Source organism: Sus scrofa, chromosome 4, assembly GCF_054392235.1.
Source record: "Sus scrofa isolate SSC_HxYL_T2T_F1_AM1 chromosome 4, Sscrofa_HxYL_maternal_Yorkshire_Landrace_v2.0, whole genome shotgun sequence".
NCBI lineage: Eukaryota > Metazoa > Chordata > Mammalia > Artiodactyla > Suidae > Sus > Sus scrofa.
In genome coordinates, this window is record NC_139386.1 from 86451100 (window position 1) to 86475350 (window position 24251).

Here is a 24251-nt window from a genome sequence, read left to right on the forward strand (position 1 = left end):
TGCACCTGATATAGGAGAACCTCAGTATATAAGACAAATGTTAACAGACAGAAAATGATAAATTCACAGTAACAATAATTGTGGGGGATTTTAAAGTCCCACTTACATCAATGGACAGGTCTTCCAGAGCAAAAGTAAACAAGGAAACACAGGCCTTAAAAGACACAACAGACCAGGTAGACTTAATTTTTATACAGTATTCCATCCAAAAGCAGCAGAATACACATTCTTTTCAAGTGCACATGAAACATTCTCCAGAGTAGATGACATGTTGGGCCACAGAGCAGACCTCATTAACTTTAAGAAAATTGAAGTTGTATCAAGCATCATTTCTGAAGCCAGTACTATAAGATTAGAAATCAAATACAAGGAAAAAAGTAAAAAAACCACAAATGCATGGAGGCTAAACAATATGCTATTAGACAACCAATGGATCACTGCAGTAATCAAGGCAGAAGTCAAAAAATACATGGAGACAAATGACAATGAAAACAGGATGATGAAAAACCTATGGGATATAGCAAAAGGAGTCTCAAGAGGGAAGTCCATAGCTATACAAGCTTACCTCAGGAAATAAGAAAAAATCTCAGGTTAACAATCTATCATTACACTAAAGCAACTGCAGATAGGAGAATAAACAAAAACCTGAAGCTAGCAGAAGCAAAGAAACCATAAAGATCAGAGCAGAATTAAATGAAATAGAGACAAAAAAGCAAAAGATCAATGATACTTAAAGCTGGTTCTTTGAAAAGATAAAATAGATAAACTTTTAGCTAGACCCATGAATAAAAAATGGGAGAGGGCCCAAATCAATAAAATTAGAAATGAAAAAGGAAAAGTTACAACTGACACCACAGGAATACAGAGGACCATAAGAGACTATTACAAGCTACCATATGCCAGTAAAATGGACAGCCTAGAGGAAATGGGCAAGTTCTTAGAAAGTTATAATCTCTCAAGACTGAACCATGAAAACATGAAGACCAATTACCAGTACTGAAACTGAATCAGTGATTAAAGGATCCCGACAAAAGTCCAGGACAATGTGGCTTCCCAGGAGAATTCTATCAAATATTTAGAGACAAGTTAACATATATCCTTCTGAAACTATTCCAAAAAAGTACAGAGGAAGGAACACTTCCAAACTCACCATCACCCCAATACCCCAAACACAGATAACACCAAAATAAAATACAGGACAACATCATTGCTGAACATAGACTCCAAAATCCTGAACAAATACTAGCCAACCAAATACAACAATACATCAAAAGTATCATACACCATGACCAGGTGGGATTTATCCCAAGGATGTAAAGATTTTTCAATATCTGCAAATCAATCAATGTGAAACACTACATTAACATATTGAGAATAAAAACTATATGATCATCCAATAGATGCAGAAAAAGCTTTTGATAAAATTCAACATTTATTTATGATAAAAACTCTCCAGAAAGTGGGCATAGAGGGAAACTACCTCAACATAATAAAAGTCACATATGACAAACCCACAGCTAACATCATGCTCAATGATGAAAAGCTGAAAGCATTTCCTCTAAGATCAGGAGCAAGACAGGGATGTCCACTCTTTTCACTTTTATTCAACATAACCTTGGATGTCCTAATCACAGCAATCAGAATAGAAAAAGAAATAAAAGGGATCCAAACTATAAAAGAAGTTAAAAACTGTCAGTTTGTAGATGACATGATACTATACATAGAAAATCCTAAAAATGCTACTAGAAAACTTCTAGATCTTATCAGTGAATTCAGTAAAGCTGAAGGATACAAAATTAACACAGAGAAATCTGTTGCATATTTACATCCTAACCATAAAAAGTTCAGAAAGAGAAATTAAGGAAACAATCTTGTTTACCATTCCATCAAAAATAATAAAATATTATAGGGAATAAACCTACCTAAGAGGCAAAAGACTTGTACTCTGAAAACTATAAGACACTGATGAAAGAAATCAAAGATGACACAAACAGATAGAAATATATACCATACTCTTTGATTGGAAGAATCAATATTGTCAAAATGTATATACTACCCAAGGCAATCTACAGATTCAATGCAATCCCTACCAAATTATTAATGTCGTTCTTCACATAACTAGAACAAAAAAATTTAAAATTTGTATGGATACATAAAAGACCCTGAATAGCCAAAGAAAACTTGAGAAAGAAAAACAGAGCTAGAGCAACTAGGCTACTTGACTTCAGACTGTACTACAAAGCTACAGTCATTAAAACAGTATGGTACTAGCACAAAAACAGAAATATAGATCTATGAAACAAGATAGAAAGTCCAGAAATAACCCATATATCTATAGCCAATTAATCTACAACAAAGGATGCAGTAATATACAATGGAGAAAAAATAGTCTTTTCCATAAAAGAGAATGAAATTAGAAAATTCTTTAACACTAAACACAAAAATAAACTCAAAATGGATTAAAGACCTAAATGTAAGATCTGATAATATAAAACTTCTAGAGTAAAACATAGGAAGAACACTCTTTGACATTAATCACAATGTATTTTTGGATCCATCTCCTAGAGTAATGGAAATTAAAACCAAAACAAATGGGACCTAATTAAATTTAAACATTTTCATACAGCAAAGGAAACCATAAACAAAAGAGAAACCAATCTATAGAATGGGAGAAAATATTTGCAAATCATGGGACCGACAAGCGATTAATCTCCAAAATATATAAAGAGCTCATACAGTTCAATTAAAAAAAACCCAATCAAGAAATGGTCGGATCAGTCTGAATAGACATTTCCCTAAAGAAGGCATTCACATGGCTAATAGGGATGTGAAAAGATGTTCAACATGGCTCTCTATTGAGAAATGCAAACCAAAACTATTGAGAAATGCAAATCAAAATTATAATCAGAAATCATCTCACTCCAATCAGTATTGCCATTATCAAAATGTCTACAAATAGCAAATGCTGGAAAGGGTGTGGAGAAAAAAAGTAACACTCCTACACTGTTGATGAGAATGTAAATCGGTACAGCCACTATAGCGATTCCTCAAAAAAATGAAAAATAGGGCTACCATATGATCCTAGAATCTCACTCCTGGGCATATATGTGGAGAAAAACAATCCAAAAAAGATTCATATACCCCAGAGTTTATTGCAGCATTATTTGCAATAGCCAAGACATGGAAGCAACAACCTAAATGTCCATCAATGGTTAAGTATATGAGGAATATGTGGTACAGCTATACAATGGAATGCCACTCATCCATAAAAATGAATGAAACCATTTACAGCAACACAGTTGGACCTAGAGATCATCATAGTAAGTGAAAGCCAGAGAAAGACAGGTATCATATAATATCACTGTATGAGAAATCTAAAAAAAAAAAAAAAAGATACAAAAGATTTTTTATACAAAACCCACATAAATAGAAAACAAACTTACGGTTACCAAAAGGGGAAAGGGGGGGAAGGGATACAATAGAAATTTGGAATTAACATATACACATTATCTATTGTAAAATAGATAACCAAATGGACCTACTGTACAGCACAGGGAACTGTACTCAATATTTTGTAATAACATATAAGGGAAAAGAAATCTAAAACTGAATCACTTTGCTGTATACATGAAACTAACACAACATTGTAAATCAACTTTACTCCAATTTTAGACATTAAAAAAAACCCTAAGGATGAACAGAAAATTCTAAATAAAGTCTATACTTTGGTCTTGGTGTTTTGTAATACCAATGACACAGGGGACTATAAAGGAGGTAATTAACACAGTAGGGGTAGCAGTCCATGGGTCACAGCGTCTCAAGGTAACCCTGTCTAAACAGCTTGTGGAGATCCTAACAGGTGGCCACACATCATAATACCCTTGGGTTCCTAGCTGTAATCAGGTCGCTTATTCAAAACTCATGCCAGAAGACTTTCTTTAAGGATAATTGAAACATCCCCCTTTTTTAAAAAACAGAAATTCAAGACAAACGAAACACAAACTGTACACACAAACTCAAGCATTTAAAGAAACAAACAAACCAGTTCACAAATCAGGTAAAAATCCAACAGCTTTTTCCTCTCTCCAACAGGCCTCTCCACTCAAATTCAAAACAAATCTTATTCCAGAGGAAAAGCTCCTGTTGGAAAGGAATTAACATTTCCATCTGTAAACACCGGAGAGACTTACCCTGCTATAGGGAGCCCTCTGTCTCTCAAATTGATTCCCTGCTCCAACGCCCAAGCGCGGGGGCAGCTGGTGCCACTTTGGAGAATATTGAAGGGAAGATCCTCTGGGACGAGAGGTATGGGCAGCTGCTAGGGCCTTACTCAAAAATTCCCCACCTGGGGGCTAGCCATCTCTGATAGGCATGGCTCCTGGCTGGATGTGCCTAAATGTGTTTCCAAGTCCAAGCTCATACTGCTTGTTGCACAACGAGCTGTCGGGACAAGGAAGAGTGACTTTATTTGGAAAGCCAGCAGGCCAGGAGCATAACGGACCCCTACCCCCAAAGAACCATATTACCTGAGTTCGAACTCAGGCTTCTTTTATACTGACAGGGGAGGGCGTAAAACCAAACACTTCCGTTTCCGGTCAGCCCCTGGAAGCAGTGTGTTAATTTATTCCTCTTGACAGTCATTCTTCACAGGTGGGCCTGGTGAGGATGTTCCCTGTGAGCTAAACAAAGCTATTTTACCTTAATGCTTATTACCTGGGAGACAGGACCCTCACAGAGATAGACTATTATATATAATTTGGGCTTATAGGCCACATCTCTTCAGTGATTAACTTGTAATAGAATATAAAAGTTGTCTTATTACAACTATTCCTTCACCTTGGATACCTCCAGGAGAAGGCAGGATGAGGTCAATGTGAGTATTACTAATTCCTTCTGTTCTGAGTACTCAAACAAACTCTTTGCTGTGTTAAGCGGTTCTTCCCACTGCTATCAACAGTCCTTTAATTTAATTATCACCAGATGTAAAGAGATAAGAATAGGAAAAAAATGCATTTCAGGTCATGGAGATGACGATCAATGTAAACTAGCAAAAAAGACAAATTTCAGTGTGGGAAGACCTAGGTTCAAATTTCAAATCTGCCGGTTACTGTAGAATGTTAAGGAACATATAACTTTGCCTGAGATCCAATTTTCTAATGGGGATAATAATAGTTACCTGATGTGGTAGGTGTTAATGTGAAAAACCTGGTATAAGTGTTTTCACAAAAATTTGTTAAATGGTGCTTTGGAGAAACTGGACAAAAGTAAAGACATTTTTAAAGGGGCCATCTTGATTACGAATGCACTAATGAAAGGTACATCATCTATAATTAAACAAATTACTTTCTTTTAAATCTTACTAAATAAAAAATTAATATTAAAAATCCATTAAAATGGGAATTGGAAAGTATGAGATCCAGAGCACTGGTAAAGCAATACTCAGAGAAAGATAACTTCTGCATTGGAGAGGCAGTGAGGTAACAAGAATGAATATTAACTGATACAGGTAAGACTGTAGGTGGGATGGCAAAATGTCAAGGGCTTTTCCAATCATAGCTTTTATATTCTCCATTATGTAAAAGCAAAGTCATCTATCAATAATGAGGAGGGATATGGTTGAGGAGGAAGACCTGATATAAGCTATGGAAAGCTAAATAAAAATTGATGTGGGATCCTTCAATATTAGGCTATTACCGTATGAGAAAATTGAAAAGACAGTGAATCAGTGTAGCAAAAGTTCTGGCAAGACAGTGATTCAACTATTGGGATATGGAGTCTAGAATGAATAAGGAACGATGTGAAGATTGGAGTAGTCTTTGAAAAGAAGAGGATTAGAGGGCTTCTGAGGAGTAAGAGCAGGCAAAGTGGGAGTAACAGAATGAGAGAACCAGAAAGAAAGGAGACTGTGTTTGGACAGTAGTGTGTCTGAACTGAATTCAGGAATGGAGTGACAAGTGACTAGATGCCCGGGGTGTGGCTGTGGGAGGGGGTAGCTGGAGTGGGGTGGAGGAGAAAACCATGGAGATGGTGAGACAAAGAAACTTATTTGGAAGGCTTGACCATGTGGCGCAAAAGTCATCTTGAACAACGGAAGTACTTTAGCATGATTTTAAAAAAGAGTAAACTAAGCACCGATTTTTAAAGGAATATTGAATATTGTGACCACAGGAGATAGTAGCAGATGAAATAAGAGGCCTACTTACATAGGTCAAGAATCAACTAGATTTTTAGAGAACATAACCTAGGCGTTTTCAATGACATTCTTCCCAACCCCACCACCCTGCAAGCAATGTATTTGCATTGACTGATTGGTTTTATAACCTTGGTTAGAGCCAGTCATCACTCCATAAATGGCCTATATTATGAGAATAGATTCTTTTCCTTCACCCCAGATTCTAGCTGGTAAATTTCTAAATTTTCCTTCCAGGCTCTTGTGCTGGAAGCAATGGCTGATTGGTTTCTGATTTCTTCCTACCTCTTGTATCCAATACTATATTTAATTCTATTGTCCACTTGCAGCTCAGGCTTGATTAGAAATCCCAGTGACTTCTATCTGTTTGATTCTAGTGAACAACAACAACAACAAAAAGCCCCAATCAAGAATAAAACTATGGTAGAACACAGACTCCAATAAATCTTCCTCTCACAATGGAGAGGTTGAGTATGTAAATACTTACTGGAGGCAGAAAAACGTGCCCCTGCAGGTGGGCAATTACTTTATGAATGATGCCTGTGACTCACTCATTTCTGCCCAGACTACTCGGGATTTCCTTTCCTCATTAACTTGCAATATTATATATCTTTGCATGAAGGTCATTTTGAAAATGGCCAGAAAAAAAATCAAATGGAAAAATTACCGAAAAAGCCCACACTTGTGTAGTTGTTAACATAATAAAATTTCAAATTATATATCAAATAGTTCTTCAGTATTTTGTCTCAAAATGATATTAATTTGTCTTGTGGGAATGTATGTGTGTATTTTCTTAAGGTGACTCTGTTCCATCTTGAGTATCTTTTTTCATGAGTGACTCTCTTTAAAGGTAGAAATAAATTTCACAGTATATGGTAATAGTTTTGAGACCACTCAGGGGACTCATGCCCATTGAGCAGTATACACTGGACTAACTGATTTAACTGTTGTCTGTTCACTAAGTGCTCTACTTATCACAGTCCACAGAGAACTAGTTTTACCTATGCTGTAGATTCCCATGCATTGATCTAAAGGACTAATTCTCAAACTCTCTATTGCCAGGAGGCACACAGGTGTCTTTGGGGCAGTGCATTTAGTTTGAAAAAGTATACTTGTTATAGAATGTAAATTTTAACTGATTAACGGCACAAATGACCCTTTTCACAGAAAGAAAATCATGGTCTTGGAGAGTGGACTTGTGGTTGCCAAAGGGGAGGGGGAGGAAGTGGGATGGATTGGGAACTTGGGGTTAATAGATGAAGATTATTGCCTTTGGAATGGATAAGCAATGAAGTCCTGCTGTGTAGCACTGGGAACTACATCTAGTCACTTATGATGGAGCATGATAATGTGAGGAAAAAGAATGTATACATGTATGTGTAACCGGATCACCATGCTGTACAGTAGAAAACTGACAGAACACTGTAAACCAGCTATAATGAAAAAAATAAAAATCATTATATAAAAAACTATTATTCTATTATTTTTATAATAAAAACTTCTGAGAGAAAAAGTTCAATAGGATAATTTTGGCTGCAAAGCTATATCAACACAGGACTACTTTGAGTGTTAGCGATTTTCATTAAGTGGTGTAATGTATATTTTACTACAATTTTGGACAGATACATAGGAAAATATTCACTAAAATAGTCACATATGGATACCAAAACCACTAGTTCAATCTACCTGGCTGATGAATGACTCCAGCCTAATGAAGTAAATTATACTAATAGAGAATTCCTTCATTCTTGCAAACTGCAAGTCCAAGAACTACATGTTTATGGCATCTGCCCACCTGTGTGAGCTCTGGGGCATGTTTTACTTCTCTTCCACCTTTTCTGAATTGAACATGTTCAAACAACTTTCTATGTCCTAATCCTGACCTATCACGTGCAAATTTCAGCTATATTCCTTCAACAAAGAATGGAAGAGGAGAAAGAATAGAAATTTAGTTCAACAAAAATTTAGATAATTTTCTCTTTTTTCTTTTTTTGGCCATATTTGCAGCATGTGGATGTTTCCAGGTCAGGAATCAAACCTGCACCAACAGTAGCAACCCAGGCTGCATCAGTGACAACACTGGGTCTTTAGCTTGTTGAGCCACAGAACTCCAAAATTTAGATAAATATCTCTAAGGTCATTTGGGACCCCTGGAGTAAGCAAACATTGCATTAGAATGTTTTCTTGATAAGTATAGCAAATATATCCTTTGTGTACCAGCATTCTGTGGTTATTAAATACCTGGTTGGTAATAGCCAATCGGACTAAATAGAAATTTGAAATTTTAATACATTTTAAATGAAAATTTTTGTTCTCTTTAGAGATTATAAACTCAGATGACAAGGAGGGCCATGTGGTAAAATAAGCTAATGAAGAAAATTGGGTAAGGATTGTGGTGAACTGGAGAACTTGCACTCTATAGAAGGAAGCTGCTCCTCACCTCCAGACTCTTGTTAGAAGAGAAAATGTGGATCTAATGCTTAAATTTCTACTATTTTTCTCTCAAGAAAATGTGGACAAAAATTGGATATCAGGATTTTTAATATGAGAAAATAAATTTAGTTCTTTGCAGACTATATAGGTGGATGTTGAAAGAGGAGATATTCTTTTTAATAAATATATTTCATAACTAATGAGGAACTATATTAGTAATTGTGGCTGAATAATCCAAAGACCAAAAGTATGATGAATTGTCAATCTATTTAGACTTATGCATCATTGCCCTTCCAGCCCTCTTCCCAAGAAAGGGAAATTTTTGCTAAAGGAGTTTATATATTTCTCAAAGTCCATTTTCACAAATAACTTAAATATTTCTATATGATACTACACTACATTTGCTTTTTATACTTTGAAGTTAGGCAATTTATTTGATAGAACATTATAATTTTCATAAATATACCACCATGAGCCTTGAAAATATTCTATTTCCTTTTGTCCTTTAAAACTACTAAAATGTACTTGGATATCAACTTATTCAATCCTATTATTTTTTTCAGACTTCCTTTATTCTATGCAGTTTTTATGCTAGGCAAAAGACCAGGTGCTAAGCATGGTCTCTGTTTCTCAGATGCTTATGATCTAAAGAGAATGTTAAACTTAATAAAGTCTGAGTTTTAGATGAAAAATAAGATTTTTTAAGATGAAAAAGTATAGACAATAATGACATATTTTCCCTCAGTGATGCACATCCATGATTCTTTACCAGGTAAGTACGTACTTAGAAAAATCCAAAGATCACACTAAAAAAAAGTTATTCTTTCATCTTTGCCCCAGAACAAAGTTCCATTGAAATAATATGTACAGATATGGTTAATAAATTTATTAAGATATAATTAGATATGTTACTTTGAAGATAAGGGCTCTCCTTATTTTCCCAGCCTTAGTCTTTAGAACTTTCTCTTTGTTCCCCTCATTGCCTTGGGCATTCATCTAACTCATTGCTTTATATGCCCTACATTTATCTACATTTATGATACCGTTGAATTGATCCCATCTAAGACAATTACATACAACAGCTTAACATGTAAATGTTGATCAGTTTGTTTTCTTTTTCAAAGCCTGAGACTGAAAGTGATAAGTGCAAATTTCCCAAAAGATATTTTTGTTGCCCCTCTAATCACACCACATAGATAGAAGTTCCCTGATCACATCTAGATTAGCATTGTGGCAGCCACCTCATTCAATACCCCAGGAATTAAGTACAGAGCTTCCAAGAGCAATGTTGGGGAATTACTTAGTGGCTAAAAGTCATTGTCCTGTGAATGAGTTTCAACAAAGACTCAGTTGATCACTTCCTTGATAAAACCATAAAATTGTCTTCCACAAAATCGTCTTCCAGATAATTTCAGAAGATTTCTGAAATCCTGAGTTACCAGCAGCTAATCTGATCTTTCATGGTTCTTAGCTGATTATTGGCACACATGTCACATTTTATTTATAAGGCAAAATTTTATTTTTGTCGTAAAGCCCATGACAAGGGTGATCCTTGTGGGTTTTTTGTTGTTGTTGTTGTTGTTTTTGTTTGTTTGTTTTTTGCGATTCACCTTTCCACATTATCACCATTTGGGTAGCCTTTATCATTAAAAGAAAAGACAACTTGGAGAAGAAATACTCCTAACTCGTTACCAATAAATATTTGCCAAAGATTTAAATGAGATTTGGTTCTGGTATTAACATCAAACATGAAAGCTCACCACGCCTTTATTTACATTTGTTTTGAAAGTATATTAAGAATTCAGATCAGTGGTTTATTCATTCACTTTGGAAAATAAAGACAACAGGATGAATTTCTATTTCATTTATTTGGGGAAATGAGGTCTATTGTAACTGGTACTATTATATAATTGTACTGTTCAACAGTCAAAATAGTTTGCCATTCTTTTGAGGGAAGTCTATATTTAAGTGAAATAGAGTAAAAAATAAGTAATTTTTAGTATGACGAGTGGATACCAAGCACCTGTAAACTACTTGGCACTGTAGATGGATAAGCTCTATGTCTAATAATACTCAGGTCCAGACATGGGTTTTTGGAGCCTGATATAGAATTTAAGAAAGTGACACAAAAAATATGACTTTTTAAATTTTTACACGTGAATATATTGCAAGGGCCTTTCTCAAGGGTTTGGAAGGTTTCTGTGCAAATGTGGGCCCTGACACCTGAGTTTCCTATGGTTACCAGTCACACTTTAAGAAAAGCAGCAACATTAATTACACCTTCCCAAGAGAAAGAGGATGCTGAACTCGGAAGGTCTCCAGCAGGAACTTATAGTTTTCATATGTTCACATGTGTGGTGTACAGGGAGTCAATCATGAAAAATTACAAAAATATGACTCAATCTAGAGGGATAGGTTAGAATCCTTATATCCTTCTCTGATAGGATATATTAAAGGTTGGGTAGCCTCACTCATCTTCTTTTCCTGGACCCAATTCCTAATCTTGACCCTAGATATCTCACCACTTTGTTGGGGAGAAGTAAGACAGAGAGAAGAATACAGAAGAGAATTTCTTCCTAAAATTAGGAGGGTGAATGCCTTAACACCTTCCCCTAGATCTTTCCAGGGAAAAGGATTCTCTTTTGAAATGGAGATAATACCAGATCCATCTTTCACTAAGTGCAAAAAGAGAAAGACAATTCCAAGAAAAATGTTACCCTACGAGTAAGAGCACAGAGAACAGGTCCTAAGGTCTCTATTATCCTACCTGTCTATTCCACTATCTAGTTTAATTTTCTTCATAGCTCATATCACTCTTCAAAATTCTGTTTGTTTAGTTCACATTTTTCCGTCTGCCTCACTAGAATGTCATTTCCATGAGAGTATGAACCTTATTTGTCTTGTCTTCCAGTGTAGTCCATGAGCATAAAATAGACATAATAGACTTCCAACACATAATAGACTTTCCTAAGTATTTTTCAATACTTTGATAGTGATAAGTATTCTAGTGCTTTTCTGGGCTTAGACTGATAGGGCTTGGAAGGGAGAAACTGCATGTAACAACAAGAGAGAAATTGATTTATATTCTGTCTTGCTGTACCTATTCCAGTTGACTTCAGACTTTCTGGCAGGATAACAGAAAACAAAAAACAAACAAACAAAAAAACCCTCTCTGGATCAGAGAATAGGAAGACATTTTATCAACCTCATGTTTATTGCTTTCTTTATATTTAGCCTGATCCAAAATAAATATCTCAGAAGTTTATATATTCCATGTGTTTTACCACTTAATATCTTTCCCTCAGTTCTGTTCTTTCCATGACTATAAAGTTTTTCATCTGATAATAAGCAATGGTTTTCTCTTTGTGTTTTCTGGAGCCCCAGGGTTGCTTTGCAGGTGCCTCCAGGCTATTAGGAAGGATGAGGGTAGAAGTACCTGGAGCCCCAAGCCATCTATCCTGTCTTTTGATCATAACAGCTCTGCTTTGAGTTGTTTTATGTTTTGTCCTTCTCTGTATGATATGACTTGATGCCACATGATTCCAAGGTTTAAGCAAAATATTTGGACACCATTCATATTTGACATCATCCTTTGGCTATGAAAAATCCCAGATGCTTCTACGTAATTCTAAACATCTGAGTCCCTTGAAAGATACTTCTAATCTGAAGGTTTCCTCCCACAATGTTTGGCTTTTTTGCATTATAATCCAAATGATTATGTACTTTTATTTCAACAATAAAGAAAAGATGGCATACTTTTGCTTATTTGTGCCATAATCACAAAGGGGATAGGACTAATACCAAGAAAAAAATAAGAATTTCTCTATACTCTTTCCTAGAAAATAAAAAAAAAATAAGTACAAAATATGTATTGAAAGTTTTAAAGAAGAACAATGATAGGCTAGTTAAAGACTAACTGATTTTATTTTTATTCATCATGGTGGCTTTTTGTTAGGATACGAAAAGAGAATTCCTGAGCCAGTTCAAGCTGGGAGCCTGTTTGAGGTCATTGTATTTCTGGTTAAGCTCACCCCTTTGAAATTCTCCTCAGAGTTCCCACTGTGACGCAAGGGGATCCGTGGCCTTGTGGGAGAACTGGGATGCAGGTTCAACCCCTGGCCCTAAACAGTGGGTTAGGGATTTATCCGTTCCTCAACAGAGTCAGGTACTCTATGAGTAATACTTTCCTAGAGCTACCTGATATGCAAGTTTGATGTGCTTTCTTAATTTACTAGTTCAATTATTTGAATGACTTTCTTTTGTTCATCAATAGACCTTGTTTTACATCATAAAAAATGCCATATTCAAAATGTTAACAACTTAATTTGTTTCAGTGCTTTAGAAAGTTGCTATTCTTGAAATATACAAACAATAAAGTACTGTCAACTTATTGATTGCCAATGAGATTTTTATGACATCCTTGCAATTATACCTAAAATTCTGCATCATTCAGTCTGTATCAGGCAGGTCTGTCTATATGGAATCACTGATTGGTCATTCTTAGCTGAGCAGATTCTATTTTCCCTATACACTGTACTTTAGTAAATCATACTTTATTCATTATATTGACATAACTTTGAAAGTGGGTGATCACAAAAATGGTCCATTTGACCATCATTTGTTTGCTGACTACTGGTGTTTTCATTCACAGATAAACACTATTCTATAATATTACTATGTTCACTATGGAATTTTTTTATAGCCGGTTTTCTTTATTCACAATATGTCTATGTTCTCTGCCAATTATATGGCAAGCCCCTTGATGGCCAGAGCCCAGGTCTTAATATCTAGATAGTCCACATAGTGTCAAGTTCAAGTTTCACATTTGGCCAGGCTTGTGGTGGGGGTAGATTTAGCCTTGTGGTCTGAAAACATCACTAACAAGAGATTTTCCTGACCTTTCTAGTTCAAGGAGATGGAGAGGAAATGAACTAGTCAGGGGACAGAACTAGAGCCAGGAAATATAGAGGCCAAGGACTACATGGGGTAGTCTTAGATTTAGGAACCCTTGAGAGGAAGGGTAGAAAGGGAAGATTTTGAAAACCAAAATGAGCCCAATTGAGAGGAAACTGTAAAGGAAACCCTGGGGTCAGATGGAGCCAGAGAACACAGGAGAATCACTCTATCCTGGACTGGGGCTTAACAAAAGCACAGAAGCCAGGGACCAAAGTTCATCAAGCTGATTGTGGAAGAAGGAAGGGTTAGGACAGACTGAAAGGCTGGGATCTTAAATGAAGAGGTTCAAATCTGGAGCTTGAGTGGGGAGTGAAAAAAAAAGAATCAGCATAATTGAGAAAGCCAGAAGAAAGCAGATATCTGAGTGCCATTCCAGCTGTATTTATTCCTGATCATCGCATATATTCCTGATCAGCACATGTCCCTGAGCCTTGAGGCATAGGCAGAGCTTCTGACAAATGCACATAATCAAATATAGTTTCTGTTTCTGTATCTGAATTTTGCTTGCTCCCATTTGCTCTCCCACTCTCTTCTCCTCTAGCTCCTTCACTTTTTCTTGCTCACTCATTCTATGGACTGTAAAAAAAATATGGCTAATATGCAATTCAAGTCACTACTGTCATAGATAGTTGAAGTTATGAAAATAACACCACTAGGCTCAGCAGCATGAATATAGGGTACATGGCGTCGTCTGGGATGGTAACAGAGACAAGAAGTAGAAAATTGAGGAAAGCAATTTAGAAAGCTTTCAATGATTGAACTTCCTATGGTCCAGACATCAGTCTAACATCTTTCTGCATATTAATTCTAACCTCAAAATGGTGTTGGGAGGCAGATATTTTTATCTCCATTTCTAAAATAAGGAAACTGAGACTCCAAAAGAAGAACTAACTTGCCCAAAGTTGCATAGTTCAGTGGCTCAACCAGTATTCAAGTCTGAGTTCCTCTGTTTCATAACTTTCCTTCTACTTCTTCTAATGAAATTCTCTACTTTGGAAATTTTCAATAACTTTTTAAATTCCCTTTTACCTCATATCGGTGAAGACACAGTTACTAGTACAGTCTTACAAATTTGCTCTTGAGTGCTCTGTGGTATCCTCTGGACCTTTATTTCTTGACAATTTCTGCCCTTACTTTACTATTACAAATGGAACAGCATAAATGAATAAAACAGTTTTTTATTAAATATAATATGGCTTACAATGGGGACCTGCTGTGAAGCACAGGAAACTCTATCCAATAACCTATATGGGAAAATAATCTGAAAAAGAATGGATATGTGTATGTGTATAACAGAATCACTTTGTTGTATGGCAGAAATTATAACATTGTAAATCAGCTATACCTAAACATAATTTTAAAAAATGACTTGTGTAATGGGTCTTGAATACATGGTCTGCTGCTTCTGCACTGAACCTGGATATAATTCTCAAATTTTCCTGCAGTTGCAGAAGAAGAACTTGTGTTGTCACTGTTCTCGGCCTCTGGCTACTTGTTTTCAACAGGAACAGCATTTATAGAATCGTCACAAAGATAGGAAACTACATCCTATCTTCCCAAGTTGGCAGGGACAGCAAGTGTAAGCTGCTAGGAAATTGTAAAGTACTTTTGAGATGATTTATGTGTGTGATCCAAGAGGTTGTTTACTCATGGGGCCCAAATCTTTCCGGTCCCAGGAAACACAAATGATCCTTGACTAAAGTCAGTACGCCAAAAGACACTAAGAGTTTATTCAGAATCTCCTTTTGAAAGCCTCTCGTGGTCATACAGGAAAAGCCAAGCCCTGAAATTGTATGTAGAAGACAAGGCTGTGACAAAAACTCATCATGGATCCAGATTTTGTCTGGTCCACTTCTGAGCTGTGCTTCCTGGCATATATATTTCCTCAGGAAGGAAGTTTAGCCAGAAGTTGACTTGTGATTCTGTGGGTTCCTGCTGGGCTGGTAGGCTTGCTGTCCTTATTGTCCCATGATATTGATTTACTTTCTGATTATATCTGTTAAGGATGCATTCGTTCATTCATTGAACAATATAAGGTGAACACTTACTATGAGCTGGGCTCTATTTAGGAACTGGGAATGCCATGCTAAGCACACACAAACATGTTTCTTACCCTCAAGGAGCTTATGGTTTAGTAAAGGAAAAAAAGAATCATAGAGTTATGCAATTTCTAATTGCGATTTGGAGAAAATAACAGGCAGGTTTGAGAGTTTATTAACATGGATTGTATCTAGTCTGTAGAGGTGGGGCAGATGACCCTGGGAAAGGACGTTTGATCAGAGACTGGTGAAACAAGTATGACTTTGCAGACACTTGGGATTGATAATTAATCAAGACTAAGACTAGACAAGCCACTGGAATTGTGCACATGTACAAGCAATCAGCAGAGAGATGGCTTTTTTTTTTTTCCTTTTAAGATGGCACTATTTTGGCAAAGGGAGGAGGAACTCATACTTGTACAGACCCAGCCTCACCCAAATGACATTTATATCCCTTCTCCAGATCAACTCTTGACGCCTGGTTTGGTTTGACTCAGCCAGCAACCTATTTTCCCCCTTTGCTTTGCAATGGTAATCAACTGGTCAACTCCCCCCAAAAGTCTGGGGCTTCATCCCTAACTACCAACTGGTTCCACAATTTGCTTTCTTACTCTCCACTTTTCCAACTCCCCATCTCACTGTTCTGACCTCCTCCTTTACCACACTGGTTCCAGTCTTCTCTCTCTCTCTTCGGTTGTTGGCTTATATACATCCTCTGAGACTCCTACGTCACAACTGTGACCATAGGCATAGAGTCAAGAGCAAATTCTGGGTCATGTGCTCCTTTGGTTCCAGAGAGAAACATAGACAGTACATCACCCCATGTGGCTTTTCCCACCATATACTAAAATCTGGGTGTAGCTGAATCACTTTTATTATGAGATATGTCTAAATCTATTCTCCTTGGATTATCTTTACCTGGGAAATACATGACCTGAGCATTTCAATAAAAGAACTGGTTTTCTTTTTTTGTTGTGTTTCACTCAGGCTTGCAGAGGTGTGACGTATAAGCTGAAAGTAAATTTAATAGGAAACTTAGGTTTTGTTTCCCTAGCAACACTAATTCAGTCTTCTTACAAATGGAAACGACACTGGAGGCCTTTGTTTCTGCATTCCCAGCTCTACAGGGCAATGTGACATGCTGAGCACTCTGGAAACAGTGCTATATCTTAGAACTCTGTGACATTCACTTTAGAACTTTCCCTCACTAAATTTCATGCAGTCTCATGGGCATTAAGTTGCAGTTGATATCATCCTGTTTGCTGAAAAAATGGGGACAGAAGAATATTTAGCATTGTGACAGTACGTGAGCACATGCTTGTCAGCAGGGCAGGGTGCATTATGTAAGGCCAGAATGAGGAGTTTCGTGGGTCTGGAACAAGAGTGGCTGGAAGGTCAAGATCAAAGTGAACAATAGTCCAGCAGTTCAGATATTCAGGGCTAGAGCACTGGTGTAAAGGAATAGTAACCACATGACATACATGGGCACTCGTTCTTACCTCTCCCCTCTATTCTGAACATTTTATAAACACCAGGGTAAGTTTCAATGAGAATCTTGGAAAATATAGTACATCACTTTTATCCATTTGAATAGTTTGCCTCCAAGAGGCTTTGGTAAAATTTGACCTATTTTCTACATTTAGGAGATTTCATGGATGTCATTCTTGTGGGAGGTTTTATAATATAGCAGTGAGACTTTGTGTTCTAGTGACAGACTGCCAAGATTTAAATCTTGGCTCTACCAATTACTAGCTCTGATACCTGGGAAAACCTTTTACTTTTTGTGCCTTAGTTTTCTCATCAAAAAAATGGTCATGAAAGTAGTTTAGGGTTGTAGAGATGGTTAAATGAAGACATCTATATAAAACACAAAGAACTGCATTTAGTCTTATAGCAGGTGCTTACTCTGTGTTAGACGGATCTGCCACATCCTCCCACCTATTTGCCATGGGAAGAGAAAGCATTTGTCAGATATTTCTGAGTCCTTGAGAAAAGTTCACAAGAACTGACACTATGTACATTTTTTTCCCCAAACTAATTCCATGAAGATTTGACTATTCCTGTTTTGTAGCTTCTCCTTTAATTTCGTAATTGAACAGAGGTTTGAGATTGTGGAGGACAAGTAGGGGCAGGAGATGAAGGAGGAAGAGGAAAAGAGGTGATGAGAAATCCCAAGACCTTGGAGCTGCTTACAAACTGGCACCCACACTCCTCCTTCCTCTCCTCCAACCACCCCCAATGAGGTTTGCTCATTCCCAGTAACTGGAGATCCTGCTTGCAAGAGTGAGGTGCCTTTATCATGGATCTGCAAGAGCCAAGCCTGAAACACAACTCCTAAGGGTGAAGTTACTCACAGGCAATTATGTAGCAATGCAACCTGCAATGAGAACACAGATTAGCACAGCCCTGGTAAAAACAGGGACCCAGGGTTCTATGTGGGTGTGGAGATTTTAAAGATTTATTTTTCACCCTTCAGGTTAAGATTAGAAGAAACCAAAAGCACCAAACCTTTGTTTTTATCTGTCTTTCTTAAACACTTACCTTGCAATTTTAGAAAATTAAAGGGTACAGTATGCATTTAAGGTAGTGTTAAGACCCAAATCAACTAATATCAGGCAGAAAAGAACAAACCCCACACATTTTCTTTTGTTTGTAAAGGAGGATAAATGTTACCTGATTGAAATCATAATTGTTGGGCATGCCTCCCTCTCTTGCCTATTTCCATGCTCATGTTCTTGAGAGCACACGGGACATTCTGGCCGAACACAGGGTGCCCATTCCTGGAGAGAAATTCTATCCCAAATACAGACACTTAAAAAGGCAAACTTGGCTCTGGAGACTTAAGCCCTGCCCTCTGAAGACCTCTCCTAGCATTTCTCTTCCTTATATATTTCCCACTTTGTTTTCCAGCAGTACTAATCAAGTCAGGCCTCTCTCATGGCGCAGGCACCTAGCTTGTGCAGATACTTCCACTGTTGAGTGTGTACCTCTTCTCACACTCTCACCTTCAACTTATCTTTTTGCTTTTTGTCAAGAGCAAAATACTAGGGTTATTATGTATTAGGCTTTAAAGTAAGCTTCTCCCTCTTGGCCTCTGTGTTGGCCAGGAAGAGGAAGATGACAGTAGTCAACATTTCTTGCTGTTCATTATTCTCATTCCTTTTTTCCCTTTCTTTCTTTTTACGGTCACACCTGTAGCATATGGAAGTTTCCAGGCTAGGGGTTGAATCAGAGCTGCAACTGCTGGCCTACACCACAGTCACAGCAACGCCAGATCCAAGCCACAACTGTGACCTACACCACAGCTCAAGGCATTGCTGGATCCTTAACCCACTGAGTGAGGCCAGGAATGGAAGCCGAATCCTCGCAGAAACAAGGTAGAGTACCTAACCCACTGAGTCCCAATAAGAACTTCTGTTCTCAGTGCTTTATGGGCATTCTCTCATCTAAGTTATGAACTATTAGGTCTGAGATATTATCCCCATTTTATGAAGGAAGAGGCTGAGACTAACATTGGTTAAGTAACCTATCCGAGCTTATATAGCTTGTGCAGGTCAAGCATGTCAAGAGTCAGAACTCAAACATAGGTCTGCTGGAATCTGATAGTCCAGCACTTCATAAAGCTTCTATCCAGGACCCTGGCTTGTGTTGATGTCCTTTTCCACTCTAGGGATTTCTGAGTAACTTGGGGTGGCATGAGTAGTCAGAAACAGATGAGATACTTGAAGACCTATATTTGTACAAAATAAAAAATGGATGATCATTTGCAGGAAAAGATTTAACATAGTGTTGCTTTAGAGAGAAATACCAAATATCAACTGCTGTTCAGAGATTCATATCACACATTTTTTTTTCAATCCCATACACCAAAGCATGACTGGGTTTTAGTATCAACCTAAGACATATTATTTGTATCCTGAAGCCATCTTGAAATTTTTGCTACATATATATGAGATTTTTTGGTTTTCTGCAATGATTCAGTAAAATCATTTTCACATTCTTATAGATTTTCCTTGTATATTCTACAATTTGGGTTTGCTAAAACATTTATCTATCTTGCAAAAAAAATATCTTTTTATTTATTTTCTTCTTTAAACAAATAAATGTCTTGTGATGCTTATAATAGTAGTACATTAAGTTTTACCTAATTAAGGAGTTGCTATTTTTTTGCATGTGACATTATAACTCAGTGCCTCAGTTGCCTGCATTTTCACCTCTGTTTTCAGCATTTATCTCCAACATGACATTGGACCTGTTGTGCTCTTTATGTGAGTTTGGTGATTATAGGCAGAAGGCTTAGGTTCTAGCAGAGAGTGATTTTGGAGGTGGAAGGCTTCATGATGGCTCAGGTCCCCAGTCCATCCAATCCCCGTAATTATTCTTTTGAGTAATGGCTTTGTGTCCTTTGGTGGAGGCAAACAATAGCCAAATTGCAATAAACTATTTGTGTAAATGATGGTAGGATTTTTTTTGAAGTGGTTATTTTTAACTTTTAGTTTTTGAAAAGAGCACATTAAGAAGATTGTCTAAAATGGGGACCTTGTGCTCAACTGAACTGAAAAATCTATCCAACTGAATAATGGTTTCTTTAAAATCATGTCAAAACTCTTACCCTTTCTCCTTTTCAGAGTGCCCAGGATCCAAAGTGCTTTTGGCAAGGGCCCCAGAAGTGGATGCTGAAGGAGGGGCCAAGGTCAAGTGTGTCAAATCATGTCCTTTCTAGGCTACCTCCTGGGCTGCCAGCATTCAGTGGGACCTTCTTTGAATACGGGAGCAATTTGATATATTATTCAGCAAACAATATAATAGAATGTACAAATGAGCAGTACTTTCCTCTCCATTATAAGAGTTGCTGGGTAACTGTTTTCTCTTTTGCACGTAAACATAGTGTCAACACAGTTTGGGTGAATTTACTTAAGTAATTAATGGTGCATCTTAACAAAGCCATACTTCTGCCTATAATCCCCATATAGACCACTTAGCTTTCTTTTTTCTGTACTGACTGCTTGCACTCCCAAATCTCGCAAATCTAGGGCCTTGATCACCAGGCTGCCGTTGAGAGGCTCTTGGTGGGTAAGTTTATCTGTCTACCCAATGGTGACTCTTTGTTTGAATAGGAATAGTGCATTTCTTCGGAAATAATTTCAGTGTTCCTCTAAACCTCTGCCAAGTGTACTGAAATTGTCGCCCTAACTGAAATGCAAAATGCACAATATTCTATGCCTACAACCCCGAGTCAGTAATTGCACACATAACCTTGAAAGTGCATTGATTGCAAAGGCCTTTATTGTTCGTGGAACCCTGCCACCTGGGGAGGGGACTTTGAACTTTAAGAGCACAGGAACTGTTTGGTCCCTGGAGTACCTTGTTTCGAAATCTGGCTGAACCTCTTTGTTAGCTATGAAAACTTGGGCAAGTCTTCACTTTTTTAATGCTTCATATTCATCATCTAGAATATGAGATAAGCAGTCAGTAAGTGTTAAGTACAAAACAAGAAAATCCGTGTAAAAGCCCTCAGCAGTATCTTGTAAATAACAAATACTCAAATAAGTGTTAATGCTTATAAACACATTAACTTCCATCTTAGGGAAGGGAAAATGAGGATGTAGTGGGTGAAATAATTTATCAAATGATTTGCCAGGTCTGGGTTCATGAAATATTGAAATAGATTCTGCGCAAAAGTTAACTTTCTGCTTATGGAGAGGTAGTTGAGATCATTGGTTAAACAACACATTTAATGTATGAGGAAGAAATGGAAAAGAAGAGCCAGAATGATTACATTTTCATTTTTATTTTAAAATTTTTGGCAAGAATCACCTCACCAACCAGTCTGCATGGTTTTCTTTGGCAGCAGAACACAGTTAAAGGTTCCTTGGTTCACAACAGATCATTGACCAATTAGATGATCATGGTGAGTAACTTACTGGCTCTGAACCAGTTTTTCCATTGCAAAAAAGGGATGAGAGATCTTAGTTCATTGGATTCTCACGAGGAATGTGTAAGATAATACATGTGAAGGTACTTCCTAATCCATAAAATACTTGAAAAATTATTACTATTTGTGGCCGAAGGGTTTAATAATAAATTTACATAATTCCTTGAAAACCATTTAAGGAGTGAATGCTGACAGAAAGAGTAGGCCCAGCTCTTCTTTTTCTGGATCTATGTTATTGATACCCTGCTGGACACCAGATGAAGTAAGCCTGTTCTAAAGTCTCTCTCATGGCATGTCCACAATTCTGCTCCCTGCCCTCACTGACCACATATGACAGAAGTACTAATAGGCTGAGGAAGGACGAAATCCTCCCTTTGAGTATCTTGTTTCTTTTTCGGGGAAAGAGTCCCTCTCCTCAAAGAACTGAAATCCATTTCTTGATATGGAAGTTATTGGAAAAAATTATTTGCAAAGAAAATCTTACTAAAAAACAAAAACAAACAACTCCCCAAAACCCACAAACAAAAAAATCCCACTGAATCAGATGGCGTTATTTCTTCAGATTCATTAGTTGGAAAAGAGCTGCCTCTCTTTAGGCACTGTGGGTGAGGGTCCTCCAAGCATTTATTTGTGATAATGGGTGAAGCTGGGTCACTCGACTTTAGCTGGAAAGGATCCTCCATCTACAGTTGGAATGTTCCTCTTTTGAAAATGAGAAAACTGAAGCCTGGAGTATGTTAAAACTCCCATTTTCATATCCAGTTTTATGTCTTGCCATATCCAAGTTTTTATTTTGTATTTTAGCCATGCAACATTTATTATTTTAGTCTCTGCAGTGCTCTGTGTATGTATGCTTCTACCTCGGGGCGTTTGCACATGTTATTTTTATGTCTTGAACAAATCTCTCTCTTTCTCTACCCCTCCCTCTTTATACCATTTCGTGTGTCTATAGCCTACCCCACAGTGATTGATATTATAGCACTTGTAATTTATCCATCTGTCTGTCTCCTTCACCAGACTGTGCATCTAAAGAGAAGGACCATTTCACCACTTAATAATCCCCAATGTATTCCTTTTGCTCTGCCAAGTTCTTGGTTTATTTTAAATGTTCAACAAGTACTTGTGGAATGAAAACATAAATGAAGATGTGCTAATACTTTTATTTTTAACGTTTTAATCTCCTTTGGATATTTTTGTAACCTTCAAGGGTGTAAAATCCTTATATGGTATGTAAGGGCCTAGGGTTTTTAAGCTCTCAGTCAATGATAAAATGAAACAACTAGGGCTTCTTATTAAATCTGAGCAAAGACGTAGTCATAGGCAAAGTTGCTTTTTTTATTCAACAAAGTTAACACCTCAAAGATATAATGAAAAAATGGAAGAGATTATGGAAAATGTTGGATTCCTATGGGGAGAAGGAAGATATGTCTTTGAAAGTAGCTCCAGATAAATGAAGAGAATTGAAGTCCTAGCATTGGGATAGCTAATTGGTGAGAATTACTGTAGATATGTAGAGTAATTGTCAGTTGAGGAAGACTATATAAAAGTAGGAAACATCCTACCTTGAGGGATTTAGAGCAAGGGCTGGGCACTGGTTCAGGCACCTAAGAATACCTTTTTCTCTGAGGGTACAGCCCTGGGTAATAGGCAGCCACTTACAACTGTTTTAATACTTCTGTTCTCTGTTTCCAATTGGAGTGCTCCCAAGGGCAGGGACTTCTCTAAATATCTCTGATTCTTACAAAACTGGCATAGAGCCTAGCACAGAGCAGGGTTTTAGTGAAGAAAGCTTTTGAATGAATAAGTAGAAGTTAGAAGTAGAGATAAAATAAAACATTTTAGATGTTTTGGTGTATGTATATTGTGATGACTCAGCAATGTGGGAAAAGTGGCTGGTTGCATGCAACTGGCAGTCTGGACGGTGAGTTTTTCTTCTAGCATCCAACAGGGCAGGCGATCAGTAGAATCTAGTAAAGCCTGAGCCCCAATGCCACTTCTGTTTCTGTTAACTGTATGACTTAAGTCTTCTTAACCGCCAGGATATTCATCTTTCAACAGAGCTAAACAGGAATTCTCATCATGGTGCAGTAGGTTAAAAATCTGACTGCAGCAGCTTGGGTCCCTGCAGATCAACGGGGTGATCCCTGGCTGGGAGTAGTGAGTTAAAGAATCTGGCATTGCTGCACCTGCAGTGCAGATCACAGCTGTGTGTCCCTGGCCCTGGAACTTCCATATGTTGTGGGTGCACCCATAAACAAACAAACAAACAAATAAACAAAATGAGCTTAACAATACTACTTACATCTGAGGATGGTTATAAAGAGTAGCAATGCTTAGAAGTGTATTGGTGTACAGTATGCACTCAGTAAATACTAGCGATAAAAGCAATATCCAACATTTATTAGTGCTATTATATGTGTGTATGTATGTATGTACATTATGTATATGTGTATGTATGTGTTTATATACATATGTATGTATTCATGTGTAAAGTGTGTGTGTGTGTGTATATATATATATATGTATATAGATATAAAATCACAGCCTCAAAACAAGACAGAGAAAGGTCCTACAAACTAATATTTATGTTTACAGATAAAGAAAGTAACAAAGAAATCTTTAACTTTTTCCCAAGCTATACAGATAGTAAGTGACAGAGCCAGGATTTGAACCTCTGAGTCTGCCATTGTAAACTCAT

General features: G+C 37.2%; 2 long non-coding RNA genes across 10 annotated transcripts in view; one reads left to right on the forward strand and one right to left on the reverse strand.

The window, feature by feature from the left end:
* Positions 1-18394, reverse strand: part of LOC102162289 (uncharacterized) — a 98186-nt gene extending 79792 nt beyond the window's left edge. The window contains exon 1 of one of the 2 annotated variants that reach the window (XR_014843107.1): positions 4191-4524. This is a non-coding gene — a long non-coding RNA (uncharacterized LOC102162289). Of the gene's footprint in view, positions 1-4190; positions 4525-18291 lie in introns of those variants that run through there. The other variant, XR_014843108.1, reaches the window with a different exon arrangement.
* Positions 18395-18860: 466 nt separating this feature from the next.
* Positions 18861-24251, forward strand: part of LOC110260299 (uncharacterized) — a 50906-nt gene continuing 45515 nt past the window's right edge. For 4 of the 8 annotated variants that reach the window (XR_002343343.2, XR_014843899.1, XR_014843902.1 and 1 more), the window contains exon 1: positions 18861-18995. This is a non-coding gene — a long non-coding RNA (uncharacterized LOC110260299). Of the gene's footprint in view, positions 18996-21469; positions 21530-24251 lie in introns of all 8 variants that reach the window. The other 4 variants (XR_014843895.1, XR_014843904.1, XR_014843896.1 and 1 more) reach the window with 3 other exon arrangements.